We start from the raw sequence: 21,293 nt of genomic DNA, 5'->3' as shown, positions 1-21,293 counted from the left end.
GCAGGCCCCTACCCTCCATGCATGTACCCCTAGCCATCACTAGACCTCCCTCTAATTCTTTTTCCTTGGAACCTGATGGTGGTGACCACCGTTCTCTCTCTTCTCCCTGCTGACCGTGCACGCCCAAACCCTGGACGAGACGAGGCCATCCTCTTCACACACGCTCGGAGAAACCAGGCCGTGCCCGAACCTGCACGCACGCGGCCTCCTTGCTTCTCAGTTCTTGTGTCGAACAGTTGGAAGGCGGACATGACCCCTCCTTGACCTTCGATTCCCTCGCGACCCCGACGTCCACCTCGTTCCAAAAACCTTCAGCACGGTCTGGAGACACCGCAGCTCCACCCCTGTTTCCCTCCTTGTCCCTTCCTCCTGGCCGCGCTCGCCGCCCTTGATCGCCAACCCACGGATGCCACGTCGAGGCAGAGCACGATCTCGTCCTGGTCAAAAGCCTCTAACCCTCTCCACACCCTCCTCTCATTCCTTCGTTGCACTCCAGGACGCCCTCAGAAGCACCTCTTCCTCCTACCTCGCTCGCCCTGATCAAAGGAACGCCACGACCGTCGCTCTGCATGTCGATCGGCGTCGGCGTCGAGGCCGTCGCCTCACTCCGCGCGCCTTCTCTCTCTCTCGGTCTCCATGCCTTCCTCTTATGCGTGCGCGTCTGACCCGTCCCTTTTCCTGGCCAGGTATCCATGAGGACCGTCGCCGTCGAGTTTAGTTCTGGCAGTTGCTGTCCCGGACGTGGAGCACCGAGCACAACCTCGTCCACGATGACCGTGAGCACACCGACGCGTCCTGGGCGACATTGCAGCACCATCGCGCGAGGAAGCTCCGTGACGCCTCCGTCATTCTTGAGCAGCCTCAGTGAGCTTTCACTTCGTCGCCGATGTTGGAGTCCGTCTGCGCCGACGCGGAACGCGTCGCTGTCCGAGCCCACGCCCTGGAGCACCACCAGCTCCGCCCACCCGTCCGAGACAGCTAGGCTGAGCAGCAGCGCGTCTCATTGCCGTCCGCCGCTCCTCCTCTGCGTTGTCTCCCTCGTCCCCGAGCTGCCCCGTCTCCGTCTTCGTCGCCGACGGGGCCGTGCTGCATGTCGTCGTCTGCGTCACAGTTGTCACCTGTCCATCCGTCTCTCTGTCTCTCCATGATACCCTCCCTCGTGCGCTTCTGACTCCGCTCTTGTTCGTGTCCAGGAGCTCACGAGGAGCTCATCGCCGTCGCCGTGGCGCTGCTCGTACCGACGCGACCGTACGTCTCCGTCCGCGCGCGCAACCTACAGCCACGTCTGCGCGTCCAAGGCAGCCAGAGCTGGACACCTCTCGTCTCCACCTTCATCCGTGACTTCCTCGTCGTTCCAGCATCCCAAGGTGAGCCTTTGTCCCGCCTCCGTCTTGCGTATCGCGGTCGCGCCGCCCGACTTCGGTCGTTGCGGGAGAGAGCGCCCAGAGTCGCTGATCATCGATCTGATGATTGCATGCGCCATGCTGGGCTGTATGGCCGGCCAGGCCCCATGCTCACCTTATCACCAGCGTGCGTGCAGCTGGTGCTGTTAGGTCGACCAGCACTGCTCCGATAGGTCTGGCCAGTTTGGCCCAGCTCGTTTTCTTTTTTCCTTTTCCTGAAAATAATCTCCAGCCAGATCTGTTCTAGGTTTAAAACCACCAAATATTCCTGGAACATCCTAATTGCGTGATTCAAATTTTGTAGCGTTCTATGTTACAATACTGACCACCTCAGATAAAAACCATCCACGTATCGTTCCTATATATCCCACAGTAATTAAAATGGTAAAGCCATGCAGTGGCAGTATATATTCAAATGTGTGAGTTTTAAATAGAGTTTCGTGCCAAAGCAAATTTTGGAGTAATCTACATGCAAATGAATACAGCTTGACACTGGTTCGCATGCATAGAACGTAAGTATGTGCATGTGATCCAGAGATCAATGTTACACAAGATCTGCGTTTAGAAAAATCTTGCGGAAGCTAATAAAAATATTTTGGAGTGAAACCACTTTTTGTTGTCTCAATCTGATGTTGCTAACAACATATCCAAAACTCATATTTTTCTGAGCATCAGAGTATGTCTGGGGAAAAAAAAAACCATAAAACCCTCTCTGGTCATTGTTTTTATATTTAAAATTAATCTGTAAGTCGAAATTTCGCAAACTAAATTTTGTGAAGTTTTGTGAGGGATTATCTACCTTTAGGTGTAAGTCTTGCTTGCAGATTCAAAACGTTGATCTGTGATCAAAAAAGTAAAACCGCGTTATTTCTGTTTTTGTAAATTCGTTAAATTGTTTTTTTATAAAAATGGTTTTGACTCAAACCCAGTGCATGAAGGTTCTATTTGTTGACATATACCTGGGCATATGCTTTGTATACCGAGGAGAAATTTTCTTTGTGCATTTTAGGACTCATGTCCTATTTTCTAAGCAAAATAAATGGTTTTCTCTAACTAAAAATGACTTAGTTTATTATTGCTTAGGCTTAGGATTAGTTAATACTTCATATAGTTTGTGTATTTATTTTATAATGCTTATGAGTGCTTGTTTGATTAAGTGCCCCTCGTGTTGTTTGTTCTCCTTGTATTTTGCGACGTTAGAATGCGAACATTATCGGAGATGGAGAGGGTCTTGGTGAGAATTTCGAAGAGGAAGGAAGAGCAGAGGATCATGAAGAACAAGTCCAGGGACAAATAGCCAACCAAGGCAAGCCACCTCTTGATGCATATCTCATACTAATTCTCTTACTCTTGCATTGTTAGCAGTTTTATAAATTGCATTGTTTACTTATTTATGTGGGTGGTTATTGCTACCCAGAGTTTTATTATTCCACCCTTAGGGTGCAGCCCTCGATGGTACCTACTGATCAACCCCCTATTAGTGGTATGGTGCTTATCACCTTATCATCCTTGTCGCCACTTTTCAAGAAAAGTTAGACTATAGGTTGGGAGCCCTTTGAAAAAGTTGTTTTATGAAAAAGTTTTGAAGAAAGAAGTTCTTCGAAAACCTTGGAATGGGGCAACCCTGCCCAAGTGTGAGTTTTTGAAAAGAAAAAGTGTTTGCAAAAGGAGTTTTGCTGGAGGCAAGTGGAGGAAAGAAAATGTTTTCGAAAACTTTAGCGCCTAAGTACTCACCCGGACTAAAAGACAGTGCAACCACATTACCCCAAAGTGGGCACGGGGCGTAGCGTAGTAGTTTGTCTCGCCTTAGTTTGGGTCCTGCAAGTGTAAGGGGTAGTCCGAGCATGGACACCTATCGACCGGGCCTTCCCGACGTACTGGGGACGCCTTTCCTTCTCTTTAGATGGCAGGGGTACAACCTATGAGCTCCCATTGAATAATGCCCCGCAGTTGGTCGCGGCATTCCGGAGGGCCGAGCTGGTCGGGGAATTTGCTACTCCTGGGTAAACGACCCCTCGGACTCTGGCGTTGGGAGGTACAACTCTAGGCGGCATGTCTTAGGCTAAGGCGAGCAAGCGAAAAACTGCGATCGATTATCCGAATCTCGTGTTTTGACGCTTGGTGAACCAGGGATGATCCCGGCGGATCTATCGGATCTTGTGGGGAAAGTGTACGACCTCTGCAGAGTGAAAACTATTCGAATAGCCGTGTCCGCGGTTATGGACGGTTGGGAAGGCTGTTGCTTAGCCTGAAGAGTTTTGGTTTATAAAAGTGTTTTCTCAAAAAAAATGTTTTGGGAAAATGATGCCAGTGGGACTGGTGGAAATGTACCTGGGAGGTACGGTGGAAAGTTGGGAAAGTTGGTTTGGCCATATGAGATGGCCGAAAAGGAAAATGGGTCACCCTTACCTATTAGTCTTCAAAAGAAACTTGTTTACGAAAAGGTTTTCAACAAAGATATAGAGATGTCATACTCTCGAGAGAAACTATCTCTCACTCCTTGTAACCCTAGAATAGTGCCTGTTCCTTGCTACCGCCAAATTGCATATCCTTTACTTCTCTCTAAGGTGGTTTGCGAGTACAATTTGTAATGTACTCATGGCTTTGTCCCTGGCTATTTATTTGGCCAGACTTGGTGGAATCCGACAGATGAAGAAGGAGTCTACGACGTCTATGCGAGCTAGGAACGTCTTCCCAGTCAGTTGCCTGTAGGGTTATGGCATGACTTGGGCCATGTGAACGCTTTCGTCTAAAGTATTTCCGCTGTGTAATTGTTGATCTCCTGCCATTGCAGCTCTTATGTGAGTATTGGTCATGTGACCTGTTGTAATCTTTTTATTCGGTATTGTAACAGATGATGTATTTGATACCAGTTCGGTTATGCTTTCACGACACACTGATCATGGGATCGTGAATGTATATGCATAACGGGTGTTTCGGACAGCTAGTCCGGGGCCCCACAGAGCTGGTATCAGAGCCATCCTGACTGTAGGAGACCTTAGTTAGCATGGACGTTAGTTAGGAAACCAGTATTTTGGGAAAACTTATTTACAAAAAAAAAATTATTTTGGTAGACGAAAGAATATCTTCTAATTTTCTTATCCCTTCAAAACTTCTAATTCTTACCATGCTCTATGATTTCCAAAGATCTTGAGAGCTTTGATTCTAATATCTCACCCTCTTCCAAATAAACAATATTGGACGATATCCCCAACTCAGACTCGGAGACTCGAAGTCGAAGATGGATCAACCTTTCAGGAAGTCTCAAGTATATATCTTTGACTGCAGCTATTGAGGATTGGATGCCGACTTAGCAGTACGCGTATAGGGATAATAAGAACATATCTTTGGTTTTCACCAAAGTCTGTCAAGGAGTGGACCTTGTTCCTCCGTGGACTTGCACTTTTGTAGTCGTCTCTGATCAAGTCCTTACTTCTTGACTAGTAATTTTTAGGCCAGTCACGAGAAGTTGTCAACTTGGAGTACCTCAACAGCTACCCATCTGAACCCCTCCGAATACCTCACGTCCCTGGGATATTGAGACCAGAAGATCTACGCATCATTCGCCTCTTCACCTCAACATCGATGACTCAACACCAAATCTGCTTCAGCACCACCGGCACCGAGGATCAACGTTAATGTCGATATCAGCAAGATGAAGACGTCTACATCTGTGACCAACCGAAGCCTATAGGATGGATAGGACAAACTTAATTGTTTTTCATTAAGCTACCCCGCGTATCAGGCATCCCTGGGTACTTAAAGTACCTCGTGTAGTTTTCATGATTTCTTGTGGTGTTGTGAAATTGCTGGTTGAGTGCTTGTGATTGCTTGTTGTGTGTATGCTTGCTCTAGCCTTTAGGCCTGAAAAACCCCTTTTGTGTGATAACCCAGTCTAGGAAACCCTTCCTAAGTTGTTTTCCTCGCATTCTGTCAAAATTCTATTAGAAATTCTAACCTTTAGTTTACAAAGTTAACGGGAAACTCTAAATCTAATTGGGGTAACAAATAGATCTAACCCTGTTCTCCTGGAATTCCCAACTTCAGTGTGCCATTTCAACCCCAGACACCCTGCGACGCCACGGAAGCAGAAGCCAATGCCTTCAAGATCGACTGCAACCCCACGAGAAGATGAAGCCATACAAATTTTGTCTAAACGTAGAGCATAATCACGCTAACTTTGAGGTTATTTTCTTAAAAACTCACCCTGACTCACCATCTAACAAGCGAAGGGAGATGTATCATCGGATCCAAGTTACCCTGGAAGGTTCATTTGGTCCTCATCAAGTGAAGCCCTTGAAGACAATTCAAGACTCAAGATTTGGTGTACTTTAATAAACACTAACCTTAAAGTTGAAGATTGTCTTCGACGATTGATGCCGCTTTATGTGAAGACCCACCAGGAGTTCCGCTGACTTACTAACTTAACGAGTGCCTTACAGAACTGTAAACGCCGTGCGTGCCTCTTGAAGCTGCAGACTGCACGTCGCCCCCTAAAGATTCTTCACTCAAGACGGAAGATCGATGGCTTCTTCAAAAGCGCTCGACAGGACCCCATGGCTGAAGATTTGAGTTTTCTCGAACCCCCGATGAACAATCTTAAGGGTGGAAGACTACGTCTTCCACTAAAATTGAAGCTAACTCAAAAAAAAATAATCAAAACAACCTTTCTAAAAGCACCGTTTGGATGCTTTGACCCTCCAAGAATCATGGACCCCTCGAGGATTGTTCGGAAGCTACAAATCTAACACCGGCATAGAGCAGTCAACCTCTTCACGAAGCTTGCCCTCTGCGGAAATCTACAATGTCTATCAGAAGCTGAAGCTATGACCCTTTTGACAACGGCACGTCTACCGGAAGATGAAGTCTAACTTCAGTTAACCTTTAAAACCTCTCTAGTCCTACGCTTAGTAATCTTGGGACGAGATTATTTTAAGGGTGGAAGGTCTGTAACACCCTGACTTTTGCAACCATGTTTATTTGTCCAATGTGCAAAAATCAGGGGGAACAAAAACTTTTTATGTTCTGCATGTATTGATTTGTTTTTTTTATTGGAAATGCTTGTCTGACTTTGTTTGACGAGTGATGGTTGCTAAATAGTGTTAAGTGAAGTACCTCAACCCACGTCTTCATGTCTCAAGAAAAACACTCATGCTATGGCCACTCTTGTATTACCCTAACCTCCTCTCTTCAAGAGTGTTTGAACTTTCTGACAAAACACAAAACCTCTTTTGTTTTGTCCTATGACTCTTAGTCTTAATTCAAAAGATCTTGTCAAAAACCTTTTCTTTAAAATTGGCTATGGTCACCTCAGATCATTGTATAAAGAAAAAAAAAGAGTTTCCAAAGTTGTTTTATTTTGACACAAAGTAATTTCCTCATGGCTTACCCTTACTTGGTGTGCCTTTAAATTTTATTTAAAAAAATAAAAGCTTTTATATGAAGTTTTGGTTTCCAAAAAAATAAATGGGATTATCCATATTTTATTCCACTTCACCTATGGGTCACTCAACCCTTTCTAAAAGCCTCTCTTGTTTCCAAACATTTCAAATGATATTTCTTATTTAGTTTAAACCAAATAAACGTCTTAGACACCAAACTAAATTTAAGACTATTTGATCTGTGATCAAATATCCATGGCATTGTAGTTGCCATTAATACGTCTCTCAGATCCATCATTTAAGATCACTACTCCGTCCGGTCATGATCTTGGTAGATGATCTTTTGTCCAACAAAAGAATAATCTCGCACCCATATCTCTCCTAGATCACCAACTTGGCCTTAACCCCCCTTTTTTTTCAAAAATTGGAGTTCCCTCCAATTTCCCCCAACAACCTAAAACTCTATCTCTTCTTTATTTTCCCTATAAAGTTACTTCTAGTTTTATTAAAAACCTTTTTAAAATATTTTCTCAAATAAAATAGGGAGTTTGACCGGTATTTTATGCCTTCTCTTTTCCACCCAAAATTAATCTCTACAAAATTATTTTCCCTATTATATTTTCTTTTAGAAAAATGCATGTTTATGTTACTTATGTCCGTTATTTCTAAAATAGGAGGAAAAATCTTCTATGTTGGTTGGGCAAGTAGAACATTTTGGGCTCAAAATATTATTTTGCTTCCTTCAAAAATTTCAAAAGCTTTTTCAAATGTATTACCTTCAAATTTAGCCTTAGTCTTATATAGTGTTTCAAACCAACATCGGTTGATTATAAAATAAATGGTAACCCTTGGACCTCTCATGCACCTCTTGGATCTATCTTTCATCATCCATTTACGAGATAATATTTGATCGGTTAGATGATTAATGCTCATTTCCACATCTCTCACTCTTATTTTTTTCTTCAAGTCTTCTTCCAAAGATAAATTGTAGGTCTAGCCATCGTCAATACTTTCACCTTGCTAATCTATCTTGCCCATTTGTGCAATGCTTAGGCATGACACACGTTGTGGAGATGGTCATGCCGACCAGGGCCTTGTGCCATGCATCCATCCTTGTCTCTCTTCCCTACCTGTACTGCCTCTTTATTATTTCTTTTCTCTCTCCTACTCCCTGGTGTTTTCACCCCACCCTTTCTCTTGATCATTGTGTGCAGCCGTAGTGGCTTAGGGCTTGCTCGGAATGGAGAGGCAAGGGCATGGCCGAGTCCGTGCGCGCATGTGCATTCTATGCCTTAGCCGCATCTCCCACTCTCACATCTGGCCAAACAAATAGACACACTGAATCCTGCTACCTCCTGCAGGCCCCTACCCTCCATGCATGTACCCCTAGCCATCACTAGACCTCCCTCTAATTCTTTTTCCTTGGAACCCGATGGTGGTGACCACCGTTCTCTCTCTTCTCCCTGCTGACCGTGCACGCCCAAACCCTGGACGAGACGAGACCATCCTCTTCACACACGCTCGGAGAAACCAGGCCGTGCCCGAACCTGCACGCACGCGGCCTCCTTGCTTCTCAGTTCTTGTGTCGAACAGTTGGAAGGCGGACATGACCCCTCCTTGACCTTCGATTCCCTCGCGACCCCGACGTCCACCTCGTTCCAAAAACCTTCAGCACGGTCTGGAGACACCGCAGCTCCACCCCTGTTTCCCTCCTTGTCCCTTCCTCCTGGCCGCGCTCGCCGCCCTTGATCGCCAACCCACGGATGCCACGTCGAGGCAGAGCACGATCTCGTCCTGGTCAAAAGCCTCCAACCCTCTCCACACCCTCCTCTCATTCCTTCGTTGCTCTCCAGGACGCCCTCAGAAGCAGCTCTTCCTCCTACCTCGCTCGCCCTGATCAAAGGAACGCCACGACCGTCGGTCTGCATGTCGATCGGCGTCGGCGTCGAGGCCGTCGCCTCACTCCGCGCGCCTTCTCTCTCTCTCGGTCTCCATGCCTTCCTCTTATGCGTGCGCGTCTGACCCGTCCCTTTTCCTTGCCAGGTATCCATGAGGACCGTCGCCGTCGAGTTTAGTTCTGGCAGTTGCTGTCCCGGACGTGGAGCACCGAGCACAACCTCGTCCACGATGACCGTGAGCACACCGACGCGTCCTGGGCGACATGCAGCACCATCGCGCGAGGAAGCTCCGTGACGCCTCCGTCATTCTTGAGCAGCCTCAGTGAGCTTTCACTTCGTCGCCGATGTTGGAGTCCGTCTGCGCCGACGGGGAACGCGTCGCTGTCCGAGCCCACGCCCTGGAGCACCACCAGCTCCGCCCACCCGTCCGAGACAGCTAGGCTGAGCAGCAGCGCGTCTCATTGCCGTCCGCCGCTCCTCCTCTGCGTTGTCTCCCTCGTCCCCGAGCTGCCCCGTCTCCGTCTTCGTCGCCGACGGGGCCGTGCTGCATGTCGTCGTCTGCGTCACAGTTGTCACCTGTCCATCCGTCTCTCTGTCTCTCCATGATACCCTCCCTCGTGCTCTTCTGACTCCGCTCTTGTTCGTGTCCAGGAGCTCACGAGGAGCTCATCGCCGTCGCCGTGGCGCTGCTCGTACCGACGCGACCGTACGTCTCCGTCCGCGCGCGCAACCTACAGCCACGTCTGCGCGTCCAAGGCAGCCAGAGCTGGACACCTCTCGTCTCCACCTTCATCCGTGACTTCCTCGTCGTTCCAGCATCCCAAGGTGAGCCTTTGTCCCGCCTCCGTCTTGCGTATCGCGGTCGCGCCGCCCGACTTCGGTCGTTGCGGGAGAGAGCGCCCAGAGTCTCGCTGATCATCGATCTGATGATCGCATGCGCCATGCTGGGCTGTATGGCCGGCCAGGCCCCATGCTCACCTTATCACCAGCGTGCGTGCAGCTGGTGCTGTTAGGTCGACCAGCACTGCTCCGATAGGTCTGGCCAGTTTGGCCCAGCTAGTTTTCTTTTTCCTTTTCCTGAAAATAATCTCCAGCCAGATCTGTTCTAGGTTTAAAACCACCAAATATTCCTGGAACATCCTAATTGCGTGATTCAAATTTTGTAGCGTTCTATGTTACAATACTGACCACCTCAGATAAAAACCATCCACGTATATCGTTCCTATATATCCCACAGTAATTAAAATGGTAAAGCCATGCAGTGGCAGTATATATTCAAATGTGGGAGTTTTAAATAGAGTTTCGTGCCAAAGCAAATTTTGGAGTAATCTACATGCAAATGAATACAGCTTGACACTGGTTCGCATGCATAGAACGTAAGTATGTGCATGTGATCCAGAGATCAATGTTACACAAGATCTGCGTTTAGAAAAATCTTGCGGAAGCTAATAAAAATATTTTGGAGTGAAACCACTTTTTGTTGTCTCAATCTGATGTTGCTAACAACATATCCAAAACTCATATTTTTCTGAGCATCAGAGTATGTCTGGGAAAAAAAAACCATAAAACCCTCTCTGGTCATTGTTTTTATATTTAAAATTAATCTGTAAGTCGAAATTTTGCAAACTAAATTTTGTGAAGTTTTGTGAGGGATTATCTACCTTTAGGTGTAAGTCTTGCTTGCAGATTCAAAACGTTGATCTGTGATCAAAAAAGTAAAACCGCGTTATTTCTGTTTTTGTAAATTTGTTAAATTGTTTTTTTATAAAAATGGTTTTGACTCAAACCCAGTGCATGAAGGTTCTATTTGTTGACATATACCTGGGCATATGCTTTGTATACCGAGGAGAAATTTTCTTTGTGCATTTTAGGACTCATGTCCTATTTTCTAAGCAAAATAAATGGTTTTCTCTAACTAAAAATGACTTAGTTTATTATTGCTTAGGCTTAGGATTAGTTAATACTTCATATAGTTTGTGTATTTATTTTATAATGCTTATGAGTGCTTGTTTGATTAAGTGCCCCTCGTGTTGTTTGTTCTCCTTGTATTTTGCGACGTTAGAATGCGAACATTATCGGAGATGGAGAGGGTCTTGGTGAGAATTTCGAAGAGGAAGGAAGAGCAGAGGATCATGAAGAACAAGTCCAGGGACAAATAGCCAACCAAGGCAAGCCACCTCTTGATGCATATCTCATCCTAATTCTCTTACTCTTGCATTGTTAGCAGTTTTATAAATTGCATTGTTTACTTATTTATGTGGGTGGTTATTGCTACCCAGAGTTTTATTATTCCACCCTTAGGGTGCAGCCCTCGATGGTACCTACTGATCAACCCCCTATTAGTGGTATGGTGCTTATCACCTTATCATCCTTGTCGCCACTTTTCAAGAAAAGTTAGACTATAGGTTGGGAGCCCTTTGAAAAAGTTGTTTTATGAAAAAGTTTTGAAGAAAGAAGTTCTTCGAAAACCTTGGAATGGGGCAACCCTGCCCAAGTGTGAGTTTTTGAAAAGAAAAAGTGTTTGCAAAAGGAGTTTTGCTGGAGGCAAGTGGAGGAAAGAAAATGTTTTCGAAAACTTTAGCGCCTAAGTACTCACCCGGACTAAAAGACAGTGCAACCACATTACCCCAAAGTGGGCACGGGGCGTAGCGTAGTAGTTTGTCTCGCCTTAGTTTGGGTCCTGCAAGTGTAAGGGGTAGTCCGAGCATGGACACCTATCGACTGGGCCTTCCCGACGTACTGGGGACGCCTTTCCTTCTCTTTAGATGGCAGGGGTACAACCTATGAGCTCCCATTGAATAATGCCCCGCAGTTGGTCGCGGCATTCCGGAGGGCCGAGCTGGTCGGGGAATTTGCTACTCCTGGGTAAACGACCCCTCGGACTCTGGCGTTGGGAGGTACAACTCTAGGCGGCATGTCTTAGGCTAAGGCGAGCAAGCGAAAAACTGCGATCGATTATCCGAACCTCGCGTTTTGACGCTTGGTGAACCAGGGATGATCCCGGCGGATCTATCGGATCTTGTGGGGAAAGTGTACGACCTCTGCAGAGTGAAAACTATTCGAATAGCCGTGTCCGCGGTTATGGACGGTTGGGAAGGCTGTTGCTTAGCCTGAAGAGTTTTGGTTTATAAAAGTGTTTTCTCAAAAAAAATGTTTTGGGAAAATGATGCCAGTGGGACTGGTGGAAATGTACCTGGGAGGTACGGTGGAAAGTTGGGAAAGTTGGTTTGGCCATATGAGATGGCCGGAAAGGAAAATGGGTCACCCTTACCTATTAGTCTTCAAAAGAAACTTGTTTACGAAAAGGTTTTCAACAAAGATATAGACATGTCATACTCTCGAGAGAAACTATCTCTCACTCCTTGTAACCCTAGAATAGTGCCTGTTCCTTGCTACCGCCAAATTGCATATCCTTTACTTCTCTCTAAGGTGGTTTGCGAGTACAATTCGTAATGTACTCATGGCTTTGTCCCTGGCTATTTACTTGGCCAGACTTGGTGGAATCCGACAGATGAAGAAGGAGTCTACGACGTCTATGCGAGCTAGGAACGTCTTCCCAGTCAGTTGCCTGTAGGGTTATGGCATGACTTGGGCCATGTGAACGCTTTCGTCTGAAGTATTTCCGCTGTGTAATTGTTGATCTCCTGCCATTGCGGCTCTTATGTGAGTATTGGTCATGTGACCTGTTGTAATCTTTTTATTCGGTATTGTAACAGATGATGTATTTGATACCAGTTCGGTTATGCTTTCACGACATACTGATCATGGGATCGTGAATGTATATGCATAACGGGTGTTTCGGACAGCTAGTCCGGGGCCCCACACTACCGCAGGTGACTTGTGCTCACTGAAGTGTGGGACCTCACGCATGGGCACCACACGTAAGTGACAGACCTGTTGGTGTAAAAACTCGGGTGATTATTATACTGCATTAGTACAAAGTTTCCTATGGATTCAAGGGTTGGAAAGCCAAGTCAACTCATTTTCATGACTAAGAAGGAGCCAGGCTTACCTTTTCATTTTCATGTTTTAAACTTGTTTAAATCTTGGTCAAACAAAGGAATTGACCAGGATTCAAATTAGCATAAAAATTCAAAAAAGAAATCAAAAAATCAAAAACCAAAGCACATAAGCTTCTTATGCCATATAGTAAGCATTAAAGTTGATCAACGAAGTATAGACATATTCAAACCAGAAAAATCATGTATATACCCCCTAACCCTAAACTCTGTCTTATGAATTCAAGCATGAAGAAAAGTGGTTATGGGTTTCAAACATGGAAATTAATAAAACTCCCAAAAGCTCATTTTGGAGTGACTAAGAAGAATCCAGGCTTACCTTTTCATTTTCATGTTTTAAACTAGTTTAAATCTTGGTCAAACCTAGGATTTGACCAAGATTCAAATGCACATAACTAATTCAAAAAAATCAAAACCAAACACATAGTCTTTTGATGTCATATAGTAAGCATTCAAGTTGATAAACAAAGTCTAGACATATTAAAACAAGAAAAATCATGTATATACTTGGCCCCTAACCCTAAACTCTGTCTTATGAAGTCAAGCATTAAGAGAAGTGGTTTTGGGTTTCAAACATGGAAATTTTAAAAAAAACCTCCCAAAAGCTTCATTTTGGAGTGACTAAGAAGAATCCAGGCTTACTTTTCATTTTCATGTTTTAAACTGTTTTAAATCTTGGTCAAACCTAGGATTTGACCAAGATTCAAATGGGCATAACAAATTCAAAAAAAAAACACATAGTGTCTTCTGATGTCATGTAGTAAGCATTCAAGTTGATAAACAAGGTCTAGACATATTCAAACCAGAAAAATCATGTATCTACCCCTACCCCTAAACTTTGTCTTATGAAGTCAAGCACGAAGAGATGTCATTTTGGGTTTCGAACATGGAAATTTGAAAAACCCTCCCAAAAGCTTCATTTTGGAGTGAATAAGAAGGATCCATACTTACATTTCATTTTCATGTTTTAAACTTGTTTAAATATTGGTTAAACCTGCTAGGATTTGACCAAGATTCAAATGGGCATAAAAATTCAAAAAAAAAAATTAAAAAATTAAACCGAAAACCACTTCTCTTCGTGCTTGACTTCATTAGACAGAGTTTAGGGTTTGGGGTATATACATGATTTTTATTGTTTAAATATGTCTAGACTCCGTTGATCAACATGAATGCTTACTATAACTTAAGAAGCTTATGTGCTTTGGTTTTTCATTTTTTGAATTCTTTATTGAATTTTTATGCCCATTTGAATCTTGGGCAAATCCTAGGTTTGACCAATAATTAAACAAGTTAGTAACATGAAAATGAAAAAGTAAGCCTGGATCCTTCTTATTCACTCCAAAAATGAAGCTTTTGGTAGGGTTTTTGAATTTTCCATGTTTGAAACCCAAAACCATTCCTCTTATATGCTTGACTTCATATGACAGAGTTTAGCGTTAGGGGGTAGATACATGATTTTTCTGGTTTGAATATGTCTAGACCTTGTTTATCAACTTGAATGCTTACTATAAACCAAAAATTCATGTATCTACCCCTAACCCTAAACTATGCACGAAGAGAAGTGGTTTTGGGTTTCAAACCTGGATATTTCAAAAACCCTCCCAAAATCTTAATTTTGCAGTGAATAAGAAGGATCAAGGCTTAATTTTTCATTTTCATGTTTTAATCTTGTTTAAATCTTGGTCAAGCCTAGGATTTGACCAAGATTCAAATGGGCATAAAAATTCAAAATAAATCAAAAACCAAAGCACATAGTCTTCTTGTGTTATATAGTAAGCATTCAATTAAGTTGATAAACAAGGTCTAGATATATTCAAACCAGGAAAATCATGTATCTACCCCCTAACCCTAAACTCTGTCTTATGAAGTCAAGCATGCATGAAGAGAAGTGGTTTTTGGTTTCAAACATGGAAATTTCAAAAACCCTACCAAGATCTACATTTTGGAGTGACTAAGAAGGATATATGCTTAATTTTTCATATTCATGTTTGAAACTTGTTTAAATCATGGTCAAACCTAGGATTTGACCAAGATTCAAATGGGCATAAAAATTCAGAAAAAACAAAAAATGAAAAATCAAGGGACATAGTCTTCTTATGTCATATAGTAAGCATTAAATTTAATTATAGATTCGTTTGTCGATTTTTCTTCGTACATTTTTATTATTACTCTACTATGCAGCACATATGTGTTTGCCCGTCGAGTGAAACTCGAAGGAAGAGGGATCACTCGGAAGGAGAGAAGAAGGAGGGAGAGCATTATGGCGTCTCTCCTTTTTCGGTTGATGATGTTGACTATTGTGCAGCGTTTGTCAGTGAGCAGGAGGTGCGAGCAAGCGAGCGAGTCGAGCGAGCCCGAGAATGAGAGAGATTTGTTTTTTTGTGAGAGGGACAAACGAAGGATCCTGAAGGACCCAGAGACTTCCAATACGCATCCTGAATTCCTGATGCGTCTTCTCTTGACAAAGAAAATGGATGGGAGTTTGCATACCTATTGCACGTGACTTGTGCTCACTGAAGTGTGGGACCTCACGCATGGGCACCACACGTAGACCTGTTGGTGTAAAAATTCGGTTGATTATTATAGTGCATTAGAACAAAGTTTCCTATGGATTCAAGGGTAGGAAATCCAAGTTAACTCATTTACATGACATTATTTTTTGCATGAAGCAAAGTTAACACATCTATCAATTGGTACATTTTGGAGTGACTAAGAAAGATCCATGCTTACCTTTTCGTTTTCACGTGTTAAACTTGTTTAAATCTTGGTCAAACCTAGGATTTGACAGAGATTCAAATGGGCGGAAAATTAAACAAAAAACAGAAAAATAAAAAACCAAAGCACATACGTAGTTTTCTTACGTCATATAGTAAGCATTCAAGTTGATAAACAAGGTCTAGACATATTCAAACCATACAAATCATGTATATACCCCTAACCCTAAACTATGTCTTATGAAGTCAAGCATGAAGAGAAGTGGTTTTGGGTTTCAAACATGGAAATTTCAAAAAACCTCCCAAAAACTTCATTTAGAGTGACTAAGAAGGATAAATGCTTCCCTTTTCATTTTCATGTTTTAAACTTGTTTAAATCTTGGTCAAACCTAGGATTTGACCAAGATTCAAATGGGCATCAAAAATAAAAAAAATCAGAAAAATGAAAAACCAAAGCACATAGTCTTCTTATGTCATATAGTAAGCATTAAATTTGATAAACAAGGTCTAGACGTATTCAAACCAGACAAATCATGTATCTACCCCTAACCCTAAACTCTGTCTTATGAAGTCAAGCATGTAGAGAAGTTGTTTTGGGTTTCAAACATGGAAATTTCAAAAACCCTCCCAAGAGCTACATTTTGGAGTGACTAAGAAGGATAGATGCTTAATTTTTCATATTCATGTTTTCAACTTGTTTAAATCATGGTCAAACCTAGGATTTGACCAAGATTCAAATGGGCATAATTTTAAAAAAAATGAAAAATCAAGGCACATAGTCTTCTTATGTCATATAGTAAGCATTCAATTAAGTTGATAAAGAAGGTCTAGACATATTCAAACTAGAAAAATCATGTATCTAACCCCCTATCTATATAGCCCTAAACCATGACTTATGAAGTCAAGCATGAAGAGAAGTGGTTTTTAGTTTCAAACATGGAAATTTCAAAAACCCTCCCAAGAGCTTCATTTTGGAGTGACTTAAGAAGCATACATGCTTACTTTTTCATATTCATGTTTTAAACTTGTTCAAATCTTCGTCAACAAACCTAGGATTTGACGAAGATTCAAATGGGTATAAAAATTAAAACCAAGGTCTTCTCATGTCATATAGTAAGTATCTATTATATAATTAAAACACAAGACAAATAACGGCTCGGATTAGCCTACCGTATGACACCAAAGAAAATAATGGCTCAGATTCATACGTAACGATTCGCTGTAGATCGGAACCAGTTATTATATAATCAATCACGTCTGGTGCTGTCAAAAAAAAAAAGAATGGCTCAGATTCATACCTAATGATTCGCTATAACAGATCAGAACCAGTTATAATCAATCACGTCTGCTGCTGTCAAAAAAAAAATCACATCCGCTAACAGTATACGCCCCACCCCCACGTCCCATGCCCTAAAAATCCTAGAGCCCCGCATATTATCACCGCCCCGCCGCCACCAGTTCAACGCCGTCGTCGCCGATGTTCTCCTTATGCTTTTGCTGGACAGGCAAACCGCCGTGGACTCACCTATACCAGCTATACCAGACCCCAGCGCTACTCGCCACTGCTGTCACCTGCACTGCATGCCAAATCCGGACAGGTAGCGCTGTTGGATTCTCTTGCCTCCCTAATCCATGTCTAGAGGTAAGCACATAATGTTTTTATGTTGTTTGTCAAGTAGTGCTTCATCTCTCTTAATTGCTGGCAGTCACACGCTCGGAACTGGCTGAACACTGGTGCTGATGTCCTATTGCAGGTGTATATATACTATACACCATTCACATGTTTGACAAAAATTCCCAACCATTTAAGTTACACAAAATCAGCCATCCACGGTAGTAGCAGTGCCATGCATCTTTGTCAATCTACTTTTCAGAGGTGAATTTTTTTCTTAATTTTCTTATGTGATTATATATGAAAAAAAGTACTTGCAGGTCCTAATAAAACATGTTGCTCCTTTACAAGTTAAGCTCACCGCGGCTATCGCGGCAAGATCGAACAAGACATTCAAGCAGTTGGATGCCTGCTTCGGGGCGATGACCACCATCGCGATAAAATCGTGCTAGACAGGCAAGAAGCCGGATGCATGCTTCGTGCATTTATCCATTCATCTTATTTATTTATATATTTAATTTTAGGTGCTCTTTTTAGGGAATGTTTCACTAACATCGGCGTTTGATTCACTTATATAGTTAATTTCATACTTCATATTCAGTCCAAAGCACACATATGTATATTTGAGGTGTTTTTTCTTAATCTTAAGCATCTCAAATTTTCACTATCACGTATTTTCTGAATCTTAAATTCTTAATCGACTACATATAGGAAGAGCCATATACCGGTCAGATGGCAATTAGAAGAATTTATTTTGTGGAACATGTTGCATTACTAGATTAATTAGCATTGCATTTTATCAGATACACAACACAAAACATGAATGTGGGCATGTAGCGGATGTAATCTAACAGTATAGGATGTCTAAAAAGAGCTATACTCTACCAGTTTTATCAAATGATCAGCGTGAGGTGTAGCAGAAGAAATGAGGCGAGGGTTCCCTAAAAAACAAAAGAAGATGTGAGGCCAAGGATATTTTATTGTTTATTAAGAACTGTAAGGCAAAGCCAAAGGTAAGCCTAAAAAAATCATGTAGAGACTCGATTCAAATGATGATAGTTCTATTACGTTTAAAAATGAAAATGTAATGGTAGAATAAATATCTAATTATGAAAAATATTTTTGTGATATGCAACAGAGAAATAATTTATTTCTATGTCTAAACTATTTGATCAGAATATCTTCAACAAATGATAAATTGATGTGCCAATCCATCATATCAGATAGCAAGTATAGTGTTGGTTAAACAACAATAGTCTTTCTTCACCCAAATAAATAGACACACATACACATTTTCATTACGAAAGAATAATGTCATTCATCTGAGCTTAACATATGTGTTTGTTTTTGTGAGTAATCAGATCAGTTATTGATGTTCTATGTAATTTGAAGAAATCAATTATATAGTGCTTCCAGTGTAAATTGATGTAGCCTTTGAATCTCCAGAACTTGCAAGTTCAGACAACAATGCAATCCACGATGGTTGATGCAACGGAGGAGGGACATGTGCGGTCAATCATGATGGAATTACGAAGCAGATTACTTCCACCGGACGCAACACTGCTTCCGGCGGCGCCGATTTCTCATCGATTGCACTGGTCGAGGTTTATGGTGCACGCCACGCATCTATGTCCGGCTTTTCTTCTTGATGTCTATAGTAACTTAGCATGTAACCATGCATCAGGTATCATATTATATTCTCTGGTAATGTCTCCAGCTCCATCATGATATTTTTCAGAGTAGGCATCTTTCCTCGGCTGCAAAACTGGTATGGTACATTGGTACATGCTCTGATCTTCCAAGCATCCGTAAAATACATCTCAGATTTGTAAACCTATTCAGTTTAAGATGATTATGGAACAATGGTTATTATCTAGAGAAGTAAAGAGACCATGGTGATGCTGCTGCCTATACGGGAGAGTATTCTTTTTCTAGAATGCGGAGGTCCTACTCTACAAGTGTCCAGGTATTTCTTGCTTTCAATCTTTCTTGGTCTAATATAATATCTTAATAATTCCTGTATCACACTGAATTCCATTGAGATAGTTTGTTTGTTTGGTGAAAGGATTGAGTTGGCTCTCCATGGTATAGATCAACTTCTGAAATTTATGTCCAATCTGAAAGTGCACTGTGTGATTTCTGAATTATATTAGTCCGCATCTCTCTGATGCCTCTACTCGCCACCACTCTTCCAAATTAGCCGTTACGGATGTCCTGCAGATTACTCCTTCCTCTACCTCACTGCTACCGACTGCCCTTCCCCAGTCGATGTTAGCGAGAGACACTGTAAGATACATCAGATGAACAACCCTCAGTTGGGTGGTCAAAAAATCACAGACGGAATGTGTTGGCACAAGGCAAGGTAAGGGGATGGTAGGGTAACTACATGCTGCCCATCCATTCCGATTGTCCTCGATACTTTCCTTCAGTACCAGAATTCATCAGTTATACTCTGTTGTGGAATCTACCTTACTAAGAATTGATAAATGATTATCTTACACTTTTGGCTGCTAAAGAAAATTTAGTAATGTGAGATATAGAGGAATCTTCAATCTCTGTATCTGACAAAAGAAGTGAACTTATATGGCTTTGTACATTCTAAGAATACTACAGTGTTATTTAAAATTCAAGGTGTGTTTTTTCAGTTGTCAGATCCATTTACAATGCTCAGAACGGGCGATACCCGCAGATATGGAAGATTTAGGCTAATGTGGATGAGCAAGAGTTTGATGGCGCCATGGTGCATCCTTGATCGAAAGATGTGTGCATGCTAATCATGCAGTGGAGCAGATGCACCAATGTAAGTTTGAATTAAACGACATGAATGTCGGCCGTTATTGCAATTGGGAACTATGGAAGACACCTTCAAGCAATTCTATCCGATCCCTCGCATAAGCATCATGCTCAACATTGATCACACCAACAACGAGAGAGTATTGTACGGCCAACGACATGTTAGAAGACCAACAGTGGCATCACTCAACGTTGTGTGGTGTCCAGGCACACAGTGATGTACAAGTGAGAAGTGACAATGTGACAACATCTCTTCTTTCGCTCATTGTGGATTCATACTGATAATTTTATGAGTAATTTCCCATTACTCACGTTTCTAATAGACTAATACTCATTAATTACTTCTCAATGTCATGATTCATTCATAATTTAAATTTCTGCCGTGTTACTTCAAACAAAGGTTCATGTTACCATTTTCTTAGAGCTAAAAAAAATACTAAAAACTTGATCCGTATGGTTTGAAGCTTGGAAAAGTAGCTTCAGAAAATGGAGTTTGATGTTTGTACAAACTCCATGTGGGCATGGTCTTGGTTCAGAATCCATATGGAATCCATAATATATATGTTTGTTGGTTAAATAATATAATTATATTAATGTATAATTGTTCAGTGATTCTGTTTTCCTATTACATACAGATTGAATAATGTAGGATTTAAATTCTATGTGAAGTTAAAATTGTAAGATACATAAAGAACATTATGAGGAAATGTTCAGGTTTTAATGTCTAAATATGTTTTTTACAAGAGTTGTAAGACAAATTGAGAAAAAGGAGAAAATAAAAATATCCTAATATTTGTTATTAAGTATCTTAAGTATTATATGAGTCCTCTAAATATAATACAATAATCTAGCCGCGCAAATGCGCGGGTGACCCTGCTAGTTCATTTAAATTGATAAACAAGGTCTAGACATATTCAAACTAGCAGGAAAATCATGTATCTACCCCCTAACCCTAAACTCTGTCTTATGAAGTCAAGCATGCATGAAGAGAAGTGGTTTTTGGTTTCAATCATGGAAATTTCAAAAACCCTCCCAAGAGCTACATATTGGAGTGACTAAGAAGGATAGATGTTTAATTTTTCATATTCATGTTTTAAACTTGATTAAATCATGGTCAAACCTAGGATTTGACCAAGATTCAAATGGGCATAAAAATTCAAAAAATAAATGAAAAACCAATGCACATAGTCATCTTATGTCATCTAGTAAGCATTCAATTAAGTTGATAAACAATGTCTAGACATATTCAAACCAGAAAATTTATGTATCAAGCTACCCCTAACCCCAAACTCAGTCTTATGAAGTCAAGCATGAAGAGAAGTACATGGTTTTTTGGTTTCAAACATGGAAATTTCAAAAACCCTCTCAAGATCGAGCTTCATTTTGGAGTGACTACGAAGGATACATCCTTAATTTTTCATATTCATGTTTTAAACTTGTTTAAATCATGATCAAACCTAGGATTTGACAAGA

General features: G+C 42.0%; 2 long non-coding RNA genes across 8 annotated transcripts; both read left to right on the top strand.

Moving 5' to 3' along the window:
* Nucleotides 1-429: 429 nt before the first annotated feature.
* LOC127333401 (uncharacterized) lies at nt 430-12,420 on the top strand. Its single transcript, XR_011751984.1, has 7 exons — nt 430-1,110; nt 1,194-1,367; nt 2,604-2,709; nt 4,034-9,250; nt 9,334-9,507; nt 10,745-10,850; nt 12,175-12,420. It is a non-coding gene; the product is annotated as an uncharacterized lncRNA (long non-coding RNA).
* A 2,160-nt stretch (nt 12,421-14,580) lies between these two features.
* LOC127333403 (uncharacterized) lies at nt 14,581-20,161 on the top strand. 7 transcript variants are annotated; one of them, XR_007871122.2, is made up of 4 exons: nt 14,581-17,013; nt 17,122-17,291; nt 17,384-17,483; nt 18,474-20,161. It is a non-coding gene; the product is annotated as an uncharacterized lncRNA (long non-coding RNA). The 7 variants fall into 7 exon arrangements; XR_011751982.1 differs by having other exon boundaries at nt 14,581-17,291; nt 18,474-18,795; nt 18,905-20,161; XR_011751981.1 differs by having other exon boundaries at nt 14,581-17,291; nt 18,474-18,993; nt 19,093-20,161.
* Nucleotides 20,162-21,293: the final 1,132 nt, after the last annotated feature.

This window comes from Lolium perenne, chromosome 2, assembly GCF_019359855.2.
Source record: "Lolium perenne isolate Kyuss_39 chromosome 2, Kyuss_2.0, whole genome shotgun sequence".
Lineage (NCBI taxonomy): Eukaryota > Viridiplantae > Streptophyta > Magnoliopsida > Poales > Poaceae > Lolium > Lolium perenne.
This window is presented reverse-complemented; position numbering and strand designations above follow the sequence as displayed.